The following is an 18,763-nucleotide window of genomic DNA, read 5'->3' on the forward strand; positions in this document are numbered from 1 at the left end:
CGTCATTATTGATTCCCAAGTTGGCCGTGACAGGATCTCTATTTTGATCATTCTAAGCATTGTCTGGACCCACCTCCTCGATCTGACCTAATCTGAAGAATTCCTCCAATGTCGACTGAGACCATGGAGTATCATCCAGAGGTTCATGTTCTGCCACACTTGTTGTGGTCATTTGTTTGACTACAATTCCCTTAATCCATAGGCTTTTTAGATTGAGTCTCATAGCCTGAAAGTCTTTATCTAGGTGTCTTAGCTTAGTCTTGAGTTCTTTAAACAGGGTGGATTGACTCCGGCTTTCTTCTAGTAGGGGACCCCAATCCTTGGATGACGAATTTATCAGGATAGAGAGGCCTACCATTGAAGATTTGCATGCACCCACCTCCATGGTCAATTCTAGCAGGGTTTCTGCATGTGATTGGACTTCTGTTTTAAGTAGTTCAACAACACAGACCAAGGAGTTCAAGACAAAACTCAAATCCGGTGGAGTGCTTCTCTGAGCTTGATCTCCTGACGACAGGAGTTGATTGTTTGTATTTAGATTACACAGATGGAGCTCGATGTAATGCATATTCAAAGACTCCTGTTCTGATGAGGCAGTGGGGGAGCTGAGCCTTAGACCAAGAGCAGGTCGGGGGGAGTGCGCCCCCTTCTTCCCTCCCCACTCCTCCCCTGATTGCCTGCCTTCAGTGTCTCTGGTGTCTCCCAGGATGCTTTCACTGTAATATCTCCTTGTATTCACCTTTTCCTTCATTATAGTCCGCTTCATAGAGAACATAGATAGTGTGTACTAAAGATTGTCCCTAAGCGCTGACTCCAAAGGATGTGACACTGGGTAGGGACTGGAGGTGAGTGATGTCATTGTGTTGCCACTGGTTGATCTAACCCCTTGAAGGGGAACTCAAATGACTGAGTCATAGCAAGGTCCCTGTCTAGGTCCAGCGGCATGTTGTCAGGTTCCGCAGCCTTCAAGTCATCTCTCCAACTGAGGCTCCCACTTCTTAAATTGTAACTATTGGGCATCCACCTGGTTTCTGCTTACATCCAGCTTTGTGCAGGCTCCTTTTGGTCTGGTCAGGTCACCACCCCCAAATAAAAGAAAACGAGAGCGATGGTTTGGCAATCGCCTATATTTTCATAGGAGCATAATAGCAACGTCTTTGGTGTTTCACACAACAGAATGAGCAATATCCATGATGTATACCCAGGGAGCTCTGACTCAAACGTTTACAGACTTGCGCTTTGTTACCTGAAAAGTCACGACTGAGGCCTCAAATCCCTCTCTCTCATTAGCAACCTGGTCTTCCTGGGCACACCAGGCAACACACAGAAACACACTCTGCTCTGCACTCGCTCTGCTTTCCTGGATACTGGTGTTTGTCTTCACAATGGTCCGCCACCAAACAATGGCCAGAAAGGAAAGACTCTTGCCCAGCTTAGCCACAGAGAAACACACTGCTCTGCACTCGCTCCGCTGGATACCAGCATTTTTCTCCACAATGGTCCGCCTCCAAACAATGGCCAGAAAGGAAAGATTCTTGGCCGACGTAACCACACAGAAACACACTCTGCTCTGCACTCGCCCATACTTTCTGTTTTTCAGGCCTTAACAAATTGGAAAACCTTTCTTTCTACTTGGCTCTACTTTTCCTTTTTTTCAGAGAGCCCAGTGTCAACTGTTCGACAGCCTTGGAGAGTTTGGCGAAGAATTTCTCCAATGATATGCTCGGATCTGCTGAGAGACCTGCTTGACTTAAATCATCAAAAAATGGTATCAGCTTCTTTGCATCAATATTGTCCCGATTATGGGATTCCTGCATCTCCCCTCCCACCTGTTTAGGTATGATGTCAGACTCCATTTGTATTGTGACAAAAATCCCTTCATGATCAGACCAGAAGATCGGTCTAGAGGAGGTTACTGTTACCACATTTGAATTGTCAAAATGCAGCTGAATGAGTAGGCCCCATGTTCGGGTGGTTAGCAAAGGTCCCCATGAGCAAGGGGGTATATTTAGTGCGTGCCATATTGATGACTGGGAGTGAAGTGAACTGAACGCGATGTTGCAACTTCATATGAATCCTGCGTAGTCAATTATGGATGGATCATGATACTGTAGTGTTACTTTTTGTGTATAACTGATACATATTAGCTTACAAGTGCACAGAAAGATAAAATGTTGAAACCGCCAAATTTAACATCAACATGATTTACACATGGGTTGCTCTGAAGTATGTGGAAACTGAGAGATGGGTAGGGTTTTTAATGCGCATGCAAGGAAGAGGACTGGTCATAGAGAACCCATTGTGAACAAAATATGACAGTTATTAAACATGCATGCACACAGATACAAATACATAGAGAATTTGTGAATCTAAATTCAGTGCGCTTTTTACAAATGGATTAAACCATGGCAGTGAGGGCTTTTTTGCAAAGTGAACTTTGACTTTTGAGAATCTGATTCTGCAGGGTTTGAGAGGTTTGAGACTGGGTAAATAAGTAACATCAACCTTTGCAGTCAGCTCAGCTAAAGGAGCTAGCCATGGAGTTTATGGTCTGATAAGTACTGGAGTATTGGAGACACCAAATGTAATCTCCTGAATGCGTGGGAGCTTGACAGAGGGTGTTCACTATTTGTTCTGACCAGCGATAAAACATGGGGTGAATCAATGCTCAAGGCTAAAGTGGTTGAAATGCAGGAGTTTCAATTATATTTTCAGAAAGATCAGTGAAGTTAATTCTTTAACCTATCTGGGCATGTGCCTGAATGACAGCTCGGTAGACGCTCAGAGGGAAGAAGTGCTCTGACGCAAAGTCAAGAAATTGGCAGCAAAGGGAAAATTCATTGAAAAAAAATACTGTACATTTTCCATGGTCCCTGTGATAGATGTCTATCGACTGAAAGTTACCCACATCTTAACATACAGGGCAGAGGCCTCCTTTACGTTGTCAGCCGAGGTGTGGCTGAAATTAGAAGGGGCGTTTTTGGTGGGGAGTCTTATCCCTGCCGACCCGCGTTCCAATCAGAATCATTAGGGCAGAATTGGGCCTGAACAGTCTGGAAAACCTTAGCTTTTTCCAAAAATGTGGAGAGGATAAAAAGAGAGGGGGGTTTTGCAGCAATCAAAAAAGCAATGATATGGAATGAGGATTCCCGCTTGGCAGCTTGGAGGGCCGTGTGTTTGTCAATTCTAGCGTCTCTGTGTTCCAATCCAGCCAAAATAAAGAGAAAACTATATGATTTGGATTTGAGTTCTTCTGTGGATCAGAGACATAACTCTAAGATGCATGGGAATAGCTTTTCGGATATAAGAGCAAGAGGTATAGTAACTATGTACCTTATAAAGTTTCCCTGTAAATATAGGAGGTTACAATTTTTACGCTTTAGACTGAATCTATTTCCAACAAAAGATGTAATTGAAGTCTGGAAACCGAAGGACCAACAGAATTTCACCTGTAGACTCTACCCCAACAAGAGAGAAACCTTGCTCGATTTGACATTGCTGTGTCCCGGCCTGAGAGACTTGAGGACAAAATGGCTGGGAACATACGTAAAGCAGGCCTACTCTTTATCGGCAGATGAGTGGTGGGAAATACTTTTACTGGGAAGCCAGCTCTCCATCACACTAGCTCTGTTAGCTTTCTTGAAGGAAGACTTCAGGATCCTGGAACAGGGTACATAAACACCATTGAATATAGTGCAGACCTCCAATAAGAATGTTATTTTCTCCAAAATCTCTTACTATGGCCTGCAGAGGTAGAAGCCACTCTGCCAGCCCTTGCTCCCTGGATAGATGGTCTCAATCCTGTAGAGGCGCCTTCTATCACTGTCAGGAAAGCAGGCAATACACCCTTATTCCCATACCAGGGTTGCACTGGATGCTGTTGCGGTTGAAGATGAGTGGCCAGTCAACAAACTCAAAACATAGGTTACTTCAACAGCAGAATGGAGGTCACACAGGTTTATTTTCTCACAATTGGCAAAACTCTCAGTGGATGGTTGGTTTCATCAAACAGTGATGGCTTTTCCACTAGAGTTTTTTTTACCAGCCCCAAACAGATCATGGACCCTCCTTCCATGTTTTTCTCTCAGCCCTAAAATGAACTGTTAACAGCAGAGATGCAAATTTTATCACAGAATGGAGCTACAGTCCTTAAAGCTTATCATCCAAGACGTTTCACAAGCAATATGTTCTTACTTTGTAGAAAGCAGAAACTCAGGCCAGTGATACATCTCAGATAATTCAACCAGTTGATGGTGCATTGCCACTTCCAGATGGAGGGCAAATGAGTGCTCAGAAACCTACTTCTTCATGTGGACTGGTTAGCCAGATTAGATCTAGCGGACAGGTATTTATAGATTCTCATTGACAGCCTCTGCTGCAAGTTCCTACAGTTTCTGTTGCAAGGTCGTTTTTGAAAATTCACGAGCCTGCCCTTCAGGCTCTCATCTGCACTTTGCTGTTTTACGAAGATCTTGAATTCCACAGCAGCAGCCACCAAGGAACAAAGCGTTCAAATTACCTTATACGTAGATTACAATATCTTCACGGTGCAAGACAAGGACACATTAGTAGGGCAAATGGAAATGGCAGATTTCTCCCCTGGACATGAGATTGCTGATTAACTGGGGGATATCATATCTCACCCCCTCTAGATACATGGAGTGTGTTTTGTGGCTGACTGTGGATAGGATAGCCTCTATGCTCAAGCTGACACAAGAGAAGATGTGAAACATAAAGTTAGAGATATATTGTCTGCAAGTGAAGGAGAAATCCCCTGTAAGGGACCTGGCAAGTTCAATAAGACTGATGTTGTCATGATTACAAATTATGTTCCAGGCCCACTTAACTACCATCCGCTGTTCGGGTTGGGCTACAGCGCACATTTGTGCACCAATCAAGCGCCGGAAAGGCGCACGCCGGCTCACAGCACAAAGGCTTAAGCACAAAGGCTCGTGTCTGTCCTGAGCCTGTCGTGAGCCAGAGGAGCCAGGGGCCAGAAACGTTGCCCGATTCCTACCACATTGCCTCAATCATCTGGGTAAGTGTCTCCTACACCCAGCTAGCCACGCATTATACTTTCTTTGAGTCACTCGTATCGCATCTCAGCCCCACTAACCTAATGATGACATTTGTAGTATACTTGCCATTTGAACGCATCCTAAAACATGAATGTGTAGCTAACCCCTGTGCCATTTGTTACAAGTCAAATTTAGTCACCACCTTTACCTCACGTTTCTGCTGGCTTAAGTGCCCTACCCAAACCGTGGTGCTACCCAATTTAGACAATTTGACTCACTCCGGACTCAAACACTGCCACACCTACTATGTACTACACTAGGACTACTATTATACCTTGCCTGACTTGTGCCTTAATCTGTGTTATGCCCTATGGTCGCATTTAGACCTCGCCTGACTTGTGCCTTAATCTGTGTTATGCCCTATGGTCGCATTTAGACCTCGCCTGACTTGTGCCTTAATCTGTGTTATGCCCTATGGTCGCATTAAGACATTGCCTGATTTGTGTCTTAGTTTGTGTTATGCCCTATGGTCGCATTAAGACCTTGCCTGACTTGTGCCTTAATCTGTGTTATGCCCTATGGTCGCATTTAGACCTCGCCTGACTTGTGCCTTAATCTGTGTTATGCCCTATGGTCGCATTAAGACCTTGCCTGACTTGTGCCTTAATCTGTGTTATGCCCTATGGTCGCATTAAGACCTTGCCTGACTTGTGCCTTAATCTGTGTTATGCCCTATGGTCACATTTAGACCTCGCCTGACTTGTGCCTTAATCAGTGTTATGCCCTTTGGTCATATTTAGAGCCTTGCCCTGATTTGTACCTTAATCTATGCTATACCCTAGGGTCGTATTTAGACCTTTGCCTGATTTGTGTTTTAAATTGTGTTATGCCCTATGGTCGCACTTAGACCTTGCCTGATCCGTGCCTTAATCTGTGTTATGCCATATGGTCGTATTTATACCTGCCCGACTTATGCCCTAATCTGTGTTTGGCCCTCCCTGCCTATAATCATAATGAAAATCACCCGTTACCAACTTTTACACTCTGCCCTGAGCCTCCTTACCATCATGGCACATGCTTCCACAGCCTCATACCCAGCCAAGGATAGAAACATGAGACTGAGGGCAAGACTATCCTGTCTTCATGAACTATCCTCCTACCACAATCACAGAGGTTACATTGATCCAGCAAATAAACGTTCACAAAATCCCAAATCTACCACTCTACATCCCGTTCCCATAACTACCGACCAGCCACTGTCACAAAGAGATGCCTATACCAAAAATAAACAACCTCCCTTGACTCAACCAAACAGTACCTTATCAATAACTGGATCTCTGATTAATGCAAGATCCACGGTAGCCCATGCTACTGAGATCTCGGACACCCTAACTAATGAAAATTTAGACCTATTAGTTATAACCGAAACCTGGCTCCATGAGGCCACCGGACCTGCCATCATGCTAGCTATACCTGACGGCTACCAACTACTAAGAGTGGATAGACCCAACTCTAAAGGTGGCGGCCTAGCTATCATTCACAAATCTACCTTACCTTTTAAATTAGCTACTACCCTGATACTCCCATCTTGTGAACTCCTTACTGCCAAAATGCACCTCTCTTGTAACTGGACTCTCACCTTGCATGTCATCTACAGACCACCTGGACCATTAGGAACCTTTGAAGATGACCTAACTAGTATCGTAACTAACAACACTAAAGACCACGCTCAAATACTACTACTGGGAGACTTTAACTTGGGCTTTAATGATGGTAACGACAAACATGCCCTATCTGTCGCCTCACTTCTGAATGACTACGCCCTAACTCAAAAAGTATCCTCCCCTACTCATACCAAAGGTAGAACCCTAGACTGGGTTGCTGATCGGAACTGTAACATTACCATTACTAATATAATACCTCAATCCTGGACTGACCACTACTTAATTGCATTCAACGCCTCACTAGACCTTATCCGACCTAAACCCATTCTCATGGCCCCGCCACTCCCTACGAGAAGTAAAAAAGACATCACAGCAGAACTACTCCTACCCCATCTCCTCCCTACTCTCAATAACTTAGACAATATCACAGACCCCTCGTCGCTGGTGGAAGCCTACAACAGTACAATGATCAAGGCACTTGGCTTGATTGCCCCCACTAAGCTACGCAAAAGTAAACAACTTTGTCACCTTAATAACTGGTTCACGCCACACCTGAAAGACCTTAGAATCCAAAAAAGAAAGTTGCAGTCTATCTGGCAACACTCACCCACTGAGGAGAACAAAACGAAATTAGCCACCATTACCAAACAGTATAAAAAGGAAATCATAAACACCAAAAGAAACACCTTCAATGACAGAATCTCCAAAGCCAAATCAGACACTAAGGAGCTATTCTCCATCCTCCGCGAAATGGAATCACCCATAACCCCACCTGACAACATTCCTAAAAATAAGCCTTGGTGCACCAATATACAAAATGCCCTGGTGGGTAAAATTAGCCTGCTCCAAACTAAAATTGCTAACAAAAAAGCCTCCTTGCCTTCGCAAACAGAGTCTATACTGCAACCTCAGCTCCTCCTTAACCAAGCTAACACCTCTCACCCATTTAGCTTTAGAAAAGTATCTATACTAGAGACAGAAAAAATCATACTATCTCTAAAGCCTTCCAATTGCAAAGGAGACAACTGCCCGGCCCAAATCATAAAAGATGCAGCGCGAGACCTAGCACCCTTCATTTCAAAACTTATTAATGCATCCTTTAAGTCTAATCTAGTACCCAATAACCTCAAACAATCCTGGGTACTTCCCTTGCTAAAAAAACAAACTCTCGACCCTGCAATACCAACTAACTATAGACCCATCACCACTGTCCCATTCCTACTTAAAATCATCGACAGAGTAGCATACCTGCAAATTCAGGACTACCTAGAAACCAACAATTTACTAGGCTCACGGCAATCTGGCTTCCGCCCTCTTCATGGTACTGAAACAGCCCTGATTGACCTCAAGACCCAAATTGACGAGTTGAAGGACAATGGTAAATCAGCTATGCTACTCCTCCTTGACCTATCTGCGGCCTTCGACTTGGTAGATCATGCAGTTTTATGCAATCATCTAAGCTCGGCCGCACATTTCTCAAGTGATGCCATAACCTGGGTACCTGCCAATCCTTCCTTGCAAACCGGACAATGAGAGTCTTCTCCCCCTTAGCAGCCGCTGATCCGATACAAGTTTCATGCGGTGTTCCCCAAGGATCATGTGTTTCTCCGACGATGTATAACATCTTTACTAAGCCCTTGTTTGACAAGTTGGACAGACTGGGTGTTGTCTACACTAACTATGCAGATGACACTCAGATTCTAATCCCCCTTTCGGGTAACTTCTTGGAAGACACGGCCTTAGTAAATAAGATATATCTCCTCATTCAGGCTTGGATGGCATCACACGGCCTCTGCCTGAACGACGACAAGACTGAGCTACTGATCCTTGGCTCAGCATTGACCATCAAAAAACTTGACCCCAACTATGCCTCATTCAACATCGACAATAACGTCATTAAAGTGATGCCTGCCGTCAAAACCCTCGGGGTTTATCTTGACTCAGCGCTTACCTTCAAAAAACAAAAAAATTCTCTAGCATCTTCCACTGCATATACTTGTAAATTAATCCGAGCATGCAGACCATTTCTAACTGAAACTAGCTGCATTACATTAGCCAATGCCCTCATCATATCCAAGCTAGATTACTGCAATGCCCTCTATGCAGGCTCTAACAAGTATATCCTTGACAAACTACAAACTCTCCAAAATAACGCTATCAGAGTAGCTTTAAATATTCCCAACAGAGTTCATATCTCCGCCATTAGGAAAAATATCCACTGGCTAAAAATTAAAGACAGGATCGCCCTCAAAATACTCTCCCTTACATCCAAATGTCTTAACAACATAGCCCCTCCCTACCTGGCAAACAGAATCCACAAGAGAACTTCAAACCGTCCTACCAGATTGACCAACGCCTTCACCTTAGTGATGCCTAGATTCAAAAAGAGTACAGCTGGCGGCTCTAGTTTCCCAGTCATAGCTGCGCAAACCTGGAACAAACTCCCTCTGGATCTTAGAATGGACCAACCTTACTTCGGCTTCAGGCGGAAAGTCCTCACCTGGATTCGCGTCAATGACATTTAGTTTGACCTCCCACCATATAGATACTAGACATCTGTAATGATATCTGTATGACATATGACATCCGTAACCAGATGAATGACATCTGATCAACTAAACTGATCTGCATTTTTTTCTGCTCTTTGTATACTTACCTTTGCTCTAATTGTGTACTGTATAAATTGTATGCTTCCTGTAACTAAGTCCTCAAGTAACCTTGTACTGCTTTGCGCCCAGCTACCCTTGCGGGTTTGGTTCCGCGCTACAACAAATAAACAAACAAACAAACATAGAGCTCTTCAGAGGCTCAGGAGCAGACATTTGTGCAGGAATAAGTACTACATTCCGAAGAGGATTTTCTTTCTGAAGAATCAAGGGCAGGGATACACTTAAGCAGATGGAGGTTTGCATTGGCAGAGCCCTCTTTGGTTTGGCATAGATATGTTGATTGGGTCAGATGCCAGCAGGTTGGTTCGGGTGCTCACTGTGGGTCAGTGTCTACAGGTGGAAAGTGATCTTCACTGTTGGGGCTCCATATAAATTGTTTGAAACTCTTGGCAGGATGGTCCATTATAGATTTATCTTGGGAGGATGAAATCCAAGATGTTGGAAAAATGTGATGGAGTTGGTAAAGGATCTATGGCATTACTGACTGGAGAGGTGCATCTCAGTGACTGAGGAGCATATTTCAGGCCTGCCAGACACTGAGGCGGGTTGGAACTCTAGATACATGATGGGCTCGAGCAATTGGATGATGGACCAAGAGATTATCCTGTAGATTTTCAATCTCTGGGATCCGCTTCACAGGGATAGATGTGTTTCCTGTTGGAATGTCCAGCCTCACACTTTTTTAGCTGGAGGCCAGATCTGCAGACAATCACATCTGATGCGTTTCTCCAAAAGTCGTTCAGAGACTCCCAGCATAGGTCAGGACTAGACAGTGAGAGCTGGTGCAAATAGCGCCCCTTTGAGCAGGACAATTGTGATTTCCAGCTCTGTTGAAACTTTCTATAGATTCTCCAATCGGACTGCCCCAGAACCTTCATCAACTGAGTTGTTTCTTTGTTACTCATTTCTCCCGTCACTATCAGAGGAAGAGGGCTACCCCACTTTGAAGGCTAATGCATTGCACTGTCTCTGAATACTATTTCCAGTTAGTCCAAAACAAGTATCAAAAACTGTTTTGTGTGATTTTAAAACTGGACTAACAGAGCTTCAAACCTTTCATCTCCTCTGTGCTTGAGAAAAGGGAAGGAAAGACATACCCTTCTAAAGTATCTTTGAAGGCCAAAAGAAATTTAAAAAGATACTGGTAGTACTTTGTGTTGGATGGCACGCCGTGCAATATCTTTTCTTATCAAATGTATTAAATATCAAACGAATGCAGTTAAACACATGTCGATGAATGACAGCATGCCACGTTCAAGGTGGCCAATGCCTCCAGCTGGTCAGTGTTGTCTCCCACAATCTGCCGGCAGACCACTAGAGATGAGACGAGCAATCCTGCATAAACTCTTCAGTGTAGGAGCGTGCAACACTTAACCACAGGTGCAAGAAGTCACTCCGAACCCAGAGCATTCACCTGTGCTTTTGTTGTTTAATACAACACAGGAACATGAGTAGATTAGAACATAAGTAGGTGAATGTTGCGATGCAAGTGAAGGTTGACCTGCTGTAGTAATAAAATTGAACTAGATATGAAGTGCACTCTTCCGTCCCCTGCTGTGCGAGTACTGTTTAGGGTCGAGCTCAGTCTTTGCTCTGTAGACCCCTTGGATGCTCTGTCGCTATTTTCACCCTATGCACCATCGGAGACCCTCTGTGCTTGTTCAATGTAGGCAATCAGCAACTGCTGCAGTTCAGTTCTATGGTACAGGATGGGCTGCAAAAGAATCCTGTCAGAACCTGCACAATCCTCCAACAGGGGGGCCATGTTATGTAGAGGCTGCCTTCCCGTATATTGTTTTTTTGATTGTTTGTTGCTTTACGATTGAGCAGCATTCTCAAATCCTCCAGCACCGCCAGGGCAGACAGGATACATCAACTGTTTTAAGCAGTGTTTCAAGGACATGAACAACTAAAATAACCAGAGTTTGGCGCCCACACATCGAGTGCATAATGCTTCAGTTCTTATAACCCAAGGGTTGTGAGGCCACATGGTAAGGTCCGTTCAGGTGGATATGTGTATTCTTACCTCATCATGTGTCCATTTCCTAAGTCTATACAGCGTTTCAGTGGTTATGTCTAATCTAAAGAACTTTTTCTACACAAAAGTCTTTTGGGTTATGAGTCATGTCCTAGCTACTTATCCATAAGTGTTGATTGGTGCTAACACACCCTTTAGTTGGATCAATTCGATAGGTTTATAAATGAATATCCTCCACCAAGTACCAGGCCTTCCTTGCACAATACCATGTTTACGCTAAAATAACATGTGCCCATCAGGTACATTTGACTTGCTGCACGATCATAATTCATGCACTTTAATATATCATGAGAACAATCCCATTTCCACAGTTGTCACAGTTCTCTTTACAATATAAACAGACAACGAACGTTACATTCTTGATCCGTTCCATTCATTTAAACAATGTATCCCAAAATCTCATAAAATCGAATAACATTGGTTGACATTAATTCATGACATTTTATATGCCATTTCATTACCATTGCTTTTCTGTACCGAGGTTGTTCGAAGAGAAGTGATGTTTTAACACAAGGAATCGCGCTACTGCCTGCATCTCAAAGATACGCTGTCTTATAACTAGCACGTCATCCATATGTTCGAGGTGACTTTGAAAGGAGTCCCATTTTAGGTTGTTAATGCACAGGTGGAATACCACATTCCATTTCATTCTACCTTCTTTCATTACCACCTTTCACCATGATCAAGGTGTAAGGCCAGTGGCAGGATTATGAACTGGAAGATCAGTTTCGTGCAAAAACGCAAAATAAGTGCTTCCTACCGCTTATTCTTCACCGAGGACCGGCTTTCTTCCAGGGGTTGTACACTCTGACTTTCTTTCTTGTGCTCTCAAAACCTTTACCTCCTCCCTTGTGCTGTTGCTCCTCCCTCCTGCACTGTCTCTCATTACCCTCTTGTGCTGTTGCTCCTACCCCCCTGCAATGTCCCGCCTACCCCCTTGCAATTTCACTCGTCCCCATTTCGGATGTCCCTCTTTCCCACCTTGCACTGTCCCTCCTTCCAACCTTGCACTGTTACTCCTTCCCACCTTGCGCTGTCCCTGTTTCCAACTTGTGCTGTCCCTCCTTCCCCCTGTGCTCTCCCTACTCCCACCTTGAACTGTCACTCCTTCCCCCTTGCGCTGTTGCTCCTTCCCCTTTGCGCTATTGCTTCTTCCCTCTTGCACTGTCACTCCTTCCCCTGTGTGCTGTCACTCCTTGCCCCCTTGCAATGTCCCTCCTCCCCATTGTGCTGTCCTACCGGCCCTGCATGTGTGGTGCCTCCTCTGACATTGTGCTGTCCCTAATTACCTCCTTGCACTGTCCCTCCCCTACCTCGCACTGTCCGTTTACCCACCTGGTGCTGTCCTTCCTCCCCCCTTGTGCTGTCCCTCCCGCCCCCCTTGACTGTCGATCTCTCACTGTGTACTATTCCGCATTTCCCCTGAGCTATCCCTACTTTCATACTTGCGCTATCCTTCCATCCCTTTTCGACTGTCCTTCCTTTCACCCTTGCACTGTCTCTCCTTTCCCCCTGGTGCTGTCCATACTTTCCCTCTTGTGCTGTTGCTCCTTCTCCCTTGCGCTGTAGCTCCTCCCCCTTGCACTGTTCCTCCTACCCCTTTGCACTGTTCCTACTACCTATTATTGCTGTCCCTCCTTCCCACCTTTGTGCTGTCCCTTCTTCCTACCTTGTGCTGTCCCTCCTCCTACCTTGCAATGTCACTTCAACCCCAGTGCGATGTTGCTCCTTCTCCCTTGCATTGTCTCTCCTCCCCCTTGCAATGCCCTTCCTCTCCCTTTGCAATGTCCCTCCTTCCCACCTTTCATTGTCCCTCCTTCCCACCTAGCGCAGTCCCTCCTTCCATCCTTCTGCTGTCCCTCCTCTGACCTTGCACTGTCGATCCTTCCTCCCTTGCACTGTCGCTTCTTCCCCTTGCACTGTCCCTCCTTAACACATAGCATTGTCTATCTTCCCCCTTGCACTGCCCCTCCTTCCCCCTTGCGCTGCCCCATCTTCCCTCCTTGTGCTGTACCTCCTCCAATAATGTGCTGTTCCTCCTTACCTCTTGTGCTGTCCCTCCATCCCCCGGCGCTGTCCCTCCTCCCCCTTGTGCTGTCCCTCCTTTCCCCTTGCGCTGTACCTTCTATCCTCATTGCACTGTCACCCCTGCCCGTTGGGTTGTCGCTTCTTCCCCCTTGCTGTGTCACTTTTTCCTATTGCGCTGTTAATCCTTCCCCCTTGTCCTCTCACTCCACCCCTTGTGCTTTCACTCCTCCCCCTTGCACTGTCGCTCATTCCCCTTTGTGGTGCTACTCCCGATTTACAATTTACCTCCTCCCCTTTATGCTGTCCCTCCATCCGACCTTGCCCTGTCCCTCCTTCCTTCCTTGTGCTCTCAATCCTCCCACCTTCCTCTGTCGCTCCTTCCTCCCTTGCACTGTTGCTACTTCCCCCTTGCAGTGTCCCTCCTTGCCCACTTGCAATGTCCCTCCTCCTCCTTGCACTGTCCCTCCTTCCCCCTTGCACTGACCCATCTTCCCTACTTGTGCCATACCTCCTCCAACATTGCACTGTCCCTCCTTCCCTCCTTATGCTGTCCCTCCTCCCCCTTGTGCAGTCCCTCCTCCAGTGGTCGATGTGTGCTCCTCTCCTTTTTTAAATTACCTTTTCCAGCTCCTATACTTTTATTTTAAAAAGAAACCGTTCCGGAATGGTTTCGTTTTAAAATAACAGTGTAGGAAGAAGTTGAAACTTGCACTTTCATTGCACTGTACTGAACGTTCCCTTAAACAGCAGGTGCAAGTGTTTGGGTGTGTGTATTGTGTGTGGGAGGGACGTGGTGATGGGTTTGTGGGGAGCGGTGCAGGCCGGCAGGGCCTGAACATAGTTCAACTACTTCTTTTCGTACACTTCGACCACTGCCCTCCTCCCATCTTGCAGTGTCCCTCCATCCCTCTTGTGCTGTCCCTCCTTTGCCCCTTGCACTGTTCCTCCTATCCTCCTTATGCTGTTGCTCCGCTCCCCCTTGCGCTGTCTCTTCTTCCCCTTGCAGTGTCACTCTTTCCCCTTGTGCTGTCACTCCACCCCTTGTGCTTTTCACTCCTTCCCCTTGCACTGTCACCCCTTCCCTCTTGCAATGTCCCTCCTCCCACCTTGCAATTTACCTCCTCCTCTTTGCACTGTCCCTCCTTCCGACCTTGCACTGTCCCCCCTTCTAACCTTGCGCTGTCCCTCCTTCCCTCCTTGTGCTCTCCATCCTCCCATCTTGCACTGTCACTCCTTCCCCATGTGCTGTCTCTCCTTCCCCTTACCCTATCACTCCTTCTGCCTTGCGCTGTAGCTCCTTCCCCCCTGCACTGTCACTCCTTCCTCTTGGGCAGTCACTCCTTGCCCCACGCAATTTCCTCCTCCCCCTTGTACTGTCCCACCTTCCCTCTTTGTGCTGTGCATCCTCTGACCTTGCACTGTCCCTCCTTGCCTCCTTACGCTGTCCCTCCTCCACTTTGGGCTGTCCCTCCTCCCACCTTGTGCTGTCCCTCTTTCTTCCATTGTGCTGTCCCAACTTCCCTCCTTGTGCCATACCTCCTCCGACATTGCGCTGCCCCTCCTTCTCTCCTTATACTGTCCCTCCTCCCTCTTTTGCAGTCCCTCCTCCCATCTTGTGGTGTCCCTACTTCACTCTTGTGCTGTCCCTCTGTCCCCCTTGCATGGTGCCTCCTCCTTGCACTGTCCCTCCTTCCCCCTTGCACTGCCCCATACCTCCTCCAACATTGCACTGCCCCTCCTTCCCTCCTTATGCTGTCCCTCCTTCCCCTTGCACAGTCCCTCCTCCCATCTTGCAGTGTCCCTCCATCCCTCTTGTTCTGTCCCTCCGTCCCTCTTGCGTGGTCCTTCCCTCCCCTTGTGCTGTCCCTCCTTTCCCCGTTGCACTGTTCCTCCTATCCTTCTTATGCTGTTGCTCCTCCCCCTTGCGTTCTCTTCTTCCCCTTTGCAGTGTCACTCTTTCCCCTTGTGCTGTCACTCCACCCCTTGTGCTTTTCACTCCTTCCCCTTGCACTGTCGCCCCTTCCCCCTTGTGGTGCTAATCCTACCCCCTTGACTGTCCCTCCTCCCACCTTGCAATTTACCTCCTACTCTTTGCACTGTCCCTCCTTACGACCTTGCAATGTCCCCCTTCTAACCTTGCGCTGTCCATCCTTCGCCCCTTGTGTTCTGCATCCTCCCACCTTGCACTGTCATTCCTTCCCCATGCGCTGTCTCTTCTTCCCCTTACCCTATCACTCCTTCTGTCTTGCACTGCAGCTCCTTCCCCCTTGCACTGTCACTCCTTCCTCTTGGGCAGTCACTCCTTGCCCCACGCAATCTCCTCCTCCTCCTTGTGCTGTCCCACCTTCCCTCCTTGTGCTGTGCATCCACTGACCTTGCACTGTCCCTCCTTGCATCCTTACGCTGTCCCTCCTCCACTTTGGGCTGTCCCTCCTCCCACCTTGTGCTGTCCCTCTTTCTTCCCTTGTGCTGTCCTAACTTCCCTCCTTGTGCCATACCTCCTCTGACATTGCGCTGCCCCTCCTTCTCTCCTTATACTGTCCCTCCTCCCTCTTTTGCAGTCCATCCTCCCATCTTGTGGTGTCCCTACTTCCCTCTTGTGCTGTCCCTCTGTCCCCCTTGCATGGTCCCTCCTTCTTCTTGTGCTGTCCCTCCTTTCCCCCTTGCACTGTCCCTCCTATCCCCCTTGCGCTGTTGCTGCTCCCCCCTTACGTTGTCGCTTCCTCCACCTTGCAATGTCATTCTTTCCCCTAGTGCTGTCACTCCACCCCTGGTTCTTTCACTCCTCCCCCTTGCACTGTTGCTCCTTTGCCATGGTTGTGCTACTCCTACCCCCTTGCAATGACCTTCCTCCCACCTTGCAATTTATTTCCTCCTCTTTGTGCTGTACCTCCTTCCGACCTTGCACTGTCCCTCCTTCTCACTTTGCGCTGTACCTCCTTCTCTCCTTGTGCTCCCCATCCTCCCACCTTATGCTGTCACGCCTTCACACTTGCACTGTCACTCCTTTATCCTTACACTGTCACTCCTGCCTTGCACTGTAGCTCCTTCCCCCTTGCACTGTCACTCCTTCCCCCTTGGCCTGTCACTCCTTGCCCCCATGCAATGACCTCCTACCCCCTTGTGCTGTCCCACCTTCCCTCCTTGTGCTGTGCATCCTCTGATCTTGCGCTGTTCCTTCCTTGCCTCCTTACACTGTCCCTCCTCCACTTTGGGCGGTCCATCCTTCCCCCTTGTGCTGTCCCTGCTTCCCTGTTGCAGTGTCCCTCCTTTACCTCTTGCGCTGTTGTTCATTCCCCATTGAGCTGTCGCTCCTTGCCCCTTGCAATATCCCTCCTACTTCTTGTGTTGCCCCACCTTTGTTCCTTGTGCTATGCCTCCTTATGCTGTCCCTCCTCCACTTTGGGCTGTCCCTCCTGCCACCTTGTGCTGTCCCTCCTCCCCCATTTTGTTGTCCCTGCTTCCCCCTTGTAGTGTCCCTCCTTTACCTCTTGCGCTATTGCTCCTTCCCCCTTGTGATGTTGTTCCTTCCTACCATAGCTGTCGCTCCTTCCCCCTTGCAATATCCCTCCTTCTTGCGCTGACCCACCTTCTCTCCTTGTGCTGTCCCTTCTCCCACCTTGCAATGTCACTTCAGCCACCTTGCAATGTCTACTCTTCTCCCTTTGCGACATCCCTCCTTCCCACCTTTCATTGTCCCTCCTTCCCACCTTGCGCTGTCCCTCCCTCCCTCTTTGTGCTGTCCCTACTCCCACCTTGCGCTGTCACTCCTTCCTCCCTTGCACTGTCCCTACTTCCCCCTTGCACTGCAGCTCCATCTCCCAGGCACTGTCACTCATTCCCCTTGCGCTGTCCCTACATGCCCACTTGCAATGTCCCTCCTCCCCTGTGCACTGTCCCTCCTTCCCCCTTGCACTGCCCCATCTTCCCTCCTTGTGCCATACCTCCTCTGACATTGCGCTGTCCCTCCTTCCCTCCTTATGCTGTCCCTCCTCCCACTTGTGCCGTCCCTCCTCCCATCTTGTGTTGTCCCTCCTTCCCTCTTGTGCTGTCCCTCTGCCCTCCTTGCATGGTCCCTCCTTCCCCTTGTGCTGTCCCTCCTTTCCCCCTTGTGCTGTCCCTCCTATCCTCCTTGCGCTGTCGCTCCTCCCCGCCTTGTGTTGTCACTTCTTCCCCCTTGCAGTGTCACTCTTTCCCCTTGTGCTGTTTCTCCACCCCTTGTGCTTTCACTCCTCTCCCTTGCACTGTCACTCCTACCCCTATGTGGTGCTACTCCTATCCCCTTGGGAATTTTAATGTTGTCCAGTTCTGGGGGGAAGGATCGTGTCAAGATGTTAGTTTCTTTGTAATCCCCAAAGTATGACAGAGATAGGGCCGTGGCAAGAGGGCAGCCCTGTTTAACCCCTCGGGTAGTTGATATTACTGCCGAAAGTAGGCCACTTGAGTTCAGTCGGACCTGGACGGTGGTAGAGGCATGTAAGGCTTGAACCGGGTTCCAAATCTCCAGTGAAAATTCCCAGTTGGTTAATTTTTCCCAGAGTTTTCTTCTATTAACTAAATCAAAAGACTGGCTAAGCTCTATGAATGCCAGGTATAGTTTCGGATTTGCTTCCAGGACTTTTGATTTTAGTATGCTCAGTATGAAGATATTGATACTGGTTCCTACTCCCTTTTTAAACCCGGATTGAAGAGGGTCATTACAGGGTGAGTTTTTTGCCCATGAGTTGAAATGTTCCAGAAGTAAGGATCCGTAAACCTTCCCTATGACGTCAAGTAAAGCCACCGGGCGGAAATTCCTTGGGTCGTCTTTTCTTCCTTTTTTGAATATAGGGATAATCACCGCTGAGGTCCAAGTAGGCGGGATTGTGTTGTAAATTGAACATTTTTGAAAGATCAAGCTCAGCAAGTTTGCCCAATATTCTGGTACAGATTTTAAGTTTGCGTTAGAGAGGCCATCAGGCCCCAGAGCCCTTGAGTTCTTCAGCTTGGTTATTGTGCGTAATATGTCTGCTTTGTCGTGAAGGTCGACCCAAGGTTCAGGTGCCGGTGGTAGGAGAGCTGAAGAAAGCACATCTGGGGAGCTAAATAGTGTTGAATAAAAATTAATCCATGTTGCCTCCGGGATACTGTTTGACATCATTGAGCCTGCGGCTTTGGCCCGTGGGTTGATCAGTTTCCAGAACTCTCTAGAATTGCTGTCCTAGATTTGCTCTAGTATGGCCTCAGAATCTTTTTGATAAAGTGCTAGGCGATGTGATTGTAGCCAGTTTTTATAAGATCTTGTTGCCTCAATTGCATGGATTCTGTTGGCAGCCGTGTTGTGTCGTGCAGCAGTTCTTTTAGCTC

This window comes from Ambystoma mexicanum, chromosome 4p (genome assembly GCF_040938575.1).
Source record: "Ambystoma mexicanum isolate Mex_15411 chromosome 4p, UKY_AmexF1_1, whole genome shotgun sequence".
NCBI lineage: Eukaryota > Metazoa > Chordata > Amphibia > Caudata > Ambystomatidae > Ambystoma > Ambystoma mexicanum.